Raw genomic sequence first — 7,334 nt, forward strand, 5'->3', positions numbered from 1 at the left:
GGCCGTATTGAAGTACAAAAACTCAATACGGACCGTATTGATCCCAGGGGCCGTACTGCGCCTCATCCCTATAAATAGGACGTCATTTGGACGTCATTTGACACTTTTACACACAGTTTTGACTCCCTCCTTGAGTATTCTGGGGTTTTTGAGCAGTGTTCTGCCCTAGAAATCTCTCTGGGAGTCGATCCGACGAAGTTCTTGAGTCACGAGCCATTTGCTTGAGTCTCGAACTTAGTCGAAGGGAAATCTTTTGGATTTCCATAGTAAAAATTATTTTTTAGGAAGGAGCGAGCGAGCTTGTAGAGGGAGGGAGCGCCAAAAAGCCTCCTAAACTTCATTGATATATAAAAAGCACGCTTCAAGAGGTTTTCCTTAAAATCCCTTCTTTTATTGCTTTCTGATTGTCGCATATTTAATTTTGTCATCATGTAGATATTTAATTTATAATCGTTTATAATAAATAGGGGTAATTTAGTAATTTTGCACTGTTATTTATGAAATAATCCGTCATAGGGAACCCGAAAGGGGCGTTGTGGGGTGCTAACACCTTCCCCGCACGTAACCGACTCTGGTTGTAATGACCAAGGTTGATTTATGAAATCAATTGCCTTATCCCTTTTTCCAATGTTTTGAGTAAAACATTGGTGGCGACTCCAAGAACCCTACCTTTTGCGAAAACCACTAATCCATGGAGGGTCCCGCTTGGGGTTAACATGGATTGGTGAACCATTTTAATAAAATTGTTAGTTCGACAAGGTCTCAGTTTGAGAATAAGTCGTTCTAACAATCCACCACTTTCCAAAACTTTAAAACGAGTCATGACCATCGTCGCGAATGCCAAGGTCCGTTTCGGCGGGTGGCGACAGATGGCGACTCCACTGGGGAAGCCTCGAGAGTCAGTCCCATTTAGTGATGGATTATTTTTAAAATAATAGTTTAAAAATTACTTCATTACCCCTCACTTGTATGATAACATGTTTATCTATTTGGCTTCAATAACTGTTGTTTGTTTAATTTTCCACAATTGTTTGAAATAAAAACTGCACACAAACCTTTGCACACAACAGTTCCCTCTATACCCGGGGGCATGAGTGGAAAGCCATAGGGAGTGGATGTTAGTACGGCCGGTTGTCGAATGGGTCTATAGGTGCCCGTAGACCGTTGTCGGAAAGCATCACTCAAGGTGATAACCATGAACTTGAGTCCGACAGTTCGTTGGAGCTTTCCATCGACTTACGACAAGAGGAATTGGGTCCCTATAATGGGGGCACCTTGGGGGCCTCAGACCGGTGAGAACAGTTAGAACCACCTTGAATATGCACTTTTCTGCAGGATACCCCTACCTCGTGATTCGCTCGTGACTGTTCGTGGATGAGTGAATTGTTTGTGTATAGGTTTATGTGATATTGTTTGTGCATTAATAAAACCTCGTGATAAGGTCTAAGAATAATCCCCATGCATGAAAATACCATGACATGAGAGGAAAGACCATGTGTGGAAATATAATAAAAGTGAGGAGCATGTACATCATTACCAATAAGACATCATGCATCCTCATAAACCATGCATTTTAGGTTCACCAATACCTCTTGACATGAGTAAAAGAGACCCATAATTATCGAGATTCTCCGTTGGGGAGGGATCATAAGTCAAGGAGGGTGGTAACACTTTGTTTTAAAAAGGCAGCGCCTTAAAAATGGAGGGTTATCAAGCTCATGTCAAGAGCGTATTCATTCCATAAAATAAACTAATTAAGCATTCATTTTAGAAAGTGGCTGGTCATCTCTCTGTCCTCACACGCGCGCAGAAAATCAAGAAGATGGAAGCGCTGGAGGACCAAAATAAGAAGCTTACAGCCGAGCTCTCACAGCTCAAAGAACAAATGGCGCAAATGATGGAACTCATGCGTCACCATAATGTACATGGGTCTCACCACAGTGACCATGAGTCCCATCATCATGAGGAGGAGGAGCACGAAGAAGAACCTCCACGAGCTGTACCCCTTGGGGCGGGGATCATGATTAAAGAGCCCGAGGTTTCAAAGGAACAATTCCATGCTCTTGAGGATCGGCTAAGGGCTATGGAGGGGCATGATTTTGACATCAAAGATGCCGCCGACATGTGCTTGGTGAGGGACATCCAATTCCCTCCCAAATTTAAAGTGCCAGATTTCCCAAAATATGTGGGATCGACTTGCCCCGAAAGTCATCTCACCATGTATTGCCGAAAAATGGCTGCATATGCTACCAATGAAAAGCTCTTAATTCATTGCTTTCAAGAGAGCTTGGCTGAAACCGCACTCAATTGGTATATGCAGCTGGATGGAAATCAAGTGTGCACATGGAGACAGTTGGCCGACGCCTTTCTCAAGCGCTATAAATATAACATCGACCTAACACCCGATAGGTCTGATCTTCAAGCCTTGAGTAAAACAAATGATGAATCTTTTAAGGCGTACGCCCAACGGTGGAGGGAGTTGGCGGCACAAATAGAGCCCCCGCTGTCGGATAAGGAGACGGTGTCCTTATTCATAAATTCGTTGATCGGTCCCTATTATGACAAAATGATAGGGAATACGACAACGCTCTTCTCGGACATCATCACCATTGGAGAAAGGGTGGAACAAGGGCTGAAAAGTGGGAAGCTAGCTAAGCCTTCCCAACCATTTGAAGCTAAGAAGACCTTCGGGAAGAAGAAAGAAGGAGGAGTCAACGCCATAACCATTTCTTCATCTTCTTCCACTTCGAAGTCAGGAAAGTCGCAGTATAACCCTGTGAGGAAGCTTGATAAACTTCCGACCACATATAGCGACCTCCTGCCGAAGCTAGTGGAAGCTCATCTTCTAGCTTACGTTCCACCAAGGAAGATGGATCCACCTTATCCCGAGTGGTACAAACCACAAGATAAATGCCTATACCACTCGGGGGCACCAGGACATTCAACGGAGAACTGTAAGGCTCTCAAATACAAGGTCCAAGACCTTATTGATGCCGGATGGGTCACCTTCGATTCGACAGCGCCCGACGTGAGCAAGAATCCTCTGCCGAAGCAGGAGTAGAGAGAAGATCAAGCCACGATAGGGCCCCTCCATATTCTTCTTTTAGGGACTCATGATCAGTACCCGAGATCATGAGAACCTTTTCATGTAAATAAGGGTTTTTTGTACAAGTTTTAATACATATCAATAAAGAGGCATTTTTCACATATCATTCTCTCTTTTGTTCTTTTCTCTCTCTCTCTCTTATTAATATTAATAATTCTAAACCAAAATAGAACCAATAAAATAATTATGTCTGTAATTGTTCGCTCTGACCGGGATCCGAAAGTTGAGGATGAATGGGTTGAGCTGGACAGTGATGAGGAGGCCATCTCTCCGGATCTGCAAAGACTGCTAGATCAAAAAGCTCGTATACTCCAACCGTGTCAAGAGAAATTGGAGACTGTGAATTTGGGGCAGGGCCGAGAGATAAAAGAGGTCAACATTGGGACCCATATCAGTGATGAAATAAGGACACATGTTTCCGCTATGATTATAATAAAATCATTCTTTATTCTTTCTCATTGCTTCTTTTCTTGCAATAAAATTCTAAACCGCATTATTTTTAACCCTGTTTGAATAAACATGAATGAGGTTAAAATCATCTTAATAACAATAAACCCGCATCATTTTTATGTGGAAGTGTGTGTGACAACTTGGAGCACCTTCCCTTGGCCTCGACAAGTACCATCATGGATAAAAAGAAATCCCTTAAAATAAAAGAAGCTCGGCAGGAAACCCAAAAAGGGGGCTGCGCAAAAATAAGAGCAAAAGACCCGCTAGGAATCCCACGAAAGGGTGACCTAGGCAAAAATTAGGGTTGCAAAAATAAAAACAAAAGTCCTCTAAAACGCCACAGAAGGGTGTTTTAGGCAAAAATAAGGACAATCAAAAAACAAAAGAAATCCATGATGGTACCATGAACCGAATTCAAAAAGAAAGGTTCAAGAGAAGCTATCCAAGTTGTCAAAATCACAACGTCAATAAACAAGATTTTATTAACTTCATAAGTGTTTTATCAAACAAGCCTAAACACATAAGCCTACCTCGGCTAACCATTCTTACAAAAACCATTTTTTCCCTCTAAAACACAAACTTCAGAATAAAAATATCTTTCCCTTCTTTTCTCTCTTGTCCCAAATGATTTTAGAATAATCTAGTGGAAGCATGGGGAAATAAATCATCACTGATAATGGATCTAATCTGGACAACAAAATGGTGGAAGAACTGTGCCAAGGATTCAAGATCCAACACCATAACTCTTCCTCATATCGGCCAAAGATGAATGGGGCAGTCGAGGCAGCCAACAAAAATATCAAGAAAATTGTGCAAAAGATGGTTGTCTCATTCAAAGACTGGCACGAGATGCTACCCTTCGCTCTTCATGGTTACAGGACTTCAGTACGCACGTCTACAGGAGCTACTCCATTCTCCCTCGTCTATGGGATGAAGGCAGTTCTACCCGTCGAAGTCGAAATACCTTCTCTAAGGGTAATCATGGAAGCAAAACTTTCCGAGGCAGAGTGGGTTCAAAGCCGATACGACCAGTTGAATCTTATTGAAGAGAAACGGCTGAACGCCATATGCCATGGTCAAGCCTATCAGAGGAAGATCAAAAAGGCTTTTGACAAGAAAGTCCACCCTCGAGTCTACCATGAGGGAGAGTTGGTAATGAAGAAATTGCTACCAACTCGAAAGGACAAAATCGGAAAGTGTGCCCCAAATCACGGAGGACCATACGTGGTAAAACGAGCCTTCTCAGGAGGAGCATTGATCCTCACAGACATGGATGGAGAAGAACTTCGATACCCAGTCAACGCTGACGTGGTAAAGAAGTACTATGCTTGAAGACGTTGCTTGCATAGGCCCGCTAGGATGAAAACCCAAAAAGGGCGTCCTAGGCAAAAGTTAGGGCGAAATAAAAAGCCCGCCAGTACAAGGGTACTAGGCAAAACAAAGGTGAATTTATCCCCGCTAGGATACGTCCTAGGCAAAAATTAGGGGCAAAAGAATAAGATACAAAAACAAAGCAAGCAACGATCACTTGAATCGAAAACCGAAAGGCGGTTCAAGTGATTATCTTCTAGAAGCAAGCGTCTTGCTACACTCCTGGCTCAGGCATCTCACCCAAAGCAACTAGGGGAACGTAAAGAGCAACAATTACAGATATAATTGTTAAGCCCAATGTATATAGCTTACCCTGGCCAGCCATTCTTCAGAAATTTCCTTCTGTATATCTTTCTGTAAAAACACTTGTAAATATCAATAAAATATCTATTCATTTCTCTTCTCTCTTGACCATGTGATTATGCCTCTAAAATTGGTATTTCATAAAAATTGTACGAAATTCCTTTAATAATCGGTCAATAAAGAAAATTGGAGGGGTTCCTATAAAATCCGTAATCTCCTGCATAAAAGGCTCACAAAAATATTCCCTCACGTCGACGACAGAAATTCCTCCAAAGAAGAAGAGGATAGGGAGAGCCATTCATTTTCTAAAAAAACATCAACAAAATTAACTTGCATTTTTGTGCATCACACACACATTAGTTGCACATTCAAAGACCTTATCATGAGGCAATTGCATAAAATAGAAAAATAGAAAAATTGCTTGTGTATGACAACAGTCAACAGAAAAGGCCAAAAAACGACAAAAAGGCAAAAATACAGAAAAAGCCAAAAAAATGACAAAAAAGGCAAAAATACAGAAAAAGCCAAAAACGACAAAAAAGGCAAAAGATTTAGAAAATCAATCGCATCAAATAACTGAGCCTGGAGAGGCTTGCCGAAATAATACTCGTACAGAATAATTGAGCCTGGAGAGGCTTGCCGAAATAATACTCGTACAGAATAATTAAGCCTGGAGAGGCTTGCCGAAATAATACTCGTACAGAATAACTGAGCCTGGAGAGGCTTGCCGAAATAATACTCCCACAGAATAATTGAGCCTGGAGAGGCTTGCCGAAATAATACTCTCTCAGAATAACTGAGCCTGGAGAGGCTTGCCGAAATAATACTCCCTCATCAGAATAATTGAGCCTGGAGAGGCTCGCCGAAATAATACTCCCCAGAGATATCTCAGCTTCCACTCACGGGCCAAATTCCCTAGTGAAAGCTATCAAACCAAGATCAGCAAGATTCCCCAAGGAGGGCTTGATCGTCTAAACAGAATATCCGAGTCGAAAGGACTATGACCTCCTCAGTGGAGGATAGCTTTCCAACTCAAGCGATGAGTGAAGCTAAGCCTGAAGAGGCTTTCTAAATAATACTCTGGGATATATAAACTTTAAATCCCCACTCGCCTACTCAGAGGCACCCCTTCAAGAAAAATCACAAAAGACAAATAATCATTCCCCAAGTGGAATCCGGCTCTCAGCCAAACATCAAACGTCAAGATAATCCGCCTAACAGAAGAGGCCAATCAAGATCATCACAATAGAATCCCCCAGCGGATAACAGCCTACACAGAGGCAACAAGATCAGAAAACCAAAAAGAGTCACCCGAATAAGGATAACCGGGATACTCCACCATCGTCGAAAGGACGTCAGCCAATCATAAGGCATCGCTCACATCAGAAAGAGCATCTTCGTGTCTACACCCCAAGGAAACAGAAATTCCTCAATGGGTACCAACTACGCAATGGAAAGTTGGGACACAAGAACCTATGAGTAACTGCACATCCCCTAGACGGATCCCTGCGTTATCCAGCCCTCAGTGGCACAAAAATCAAAAACAATCGTCGAAACAACATCGTGGACTGTGGAGACAAAATCATCACAAATCCCTGGAGAGGGAAAACTCACGCTACCCCGAGGTTGTCAAGAACACGGAGGTATGCAACTACCACGAGGTTGTCAAGAACACGTTGGTATAGCCTGGAGAGGCGGTACTCGGCTACCCCGAGGTTGTCAAGAACACGGAGGTATGTAACTACCACGAGGTTGTCAAGAACACGTTGGTATAGCCTGGAGAGGCGGTACTCGGCTACCCCGAGGTTGTCAAGAACACGGAGGTATGCAACTACCACGAGGTTGTCAAGAACACGTTGGTATAGCCTGGAGAGGCGGTACTCGGCTACCCCGAGGTTGTCAAGAACACGGAGGTATGCAACTACCACGAGGTTGTCAAGAACACGTTGGTATAGCCTGGAGAGGCGGTACTCAGTGTAGACCCCTAAAATTGTCCGGGTCGGAAATAAGACTCGAAGACTCTCGAAGATCAAAGGAAAGTCAGCCAAAGGGACTCTTAGAAGACCGTGGGATGACAATCTGTAGGTTTAGAGGTCTTAGAGTA

Source organism: Cajanus cajan, chromosome 3 (genome assembly GCF_000230855.2).
Source record: "Cajanus cajan strain Asha chromosome 3, NIPB_CcT2T_4, whole genome shotgun sequence".
In the NCBI taxonomy this organism is placed as follows: Eukaryota; Viridiplantae; Streptophyta; class Magnoliopsida; order Fabales; family Fabaceae; genus Cajanus; species Cajanus cajan.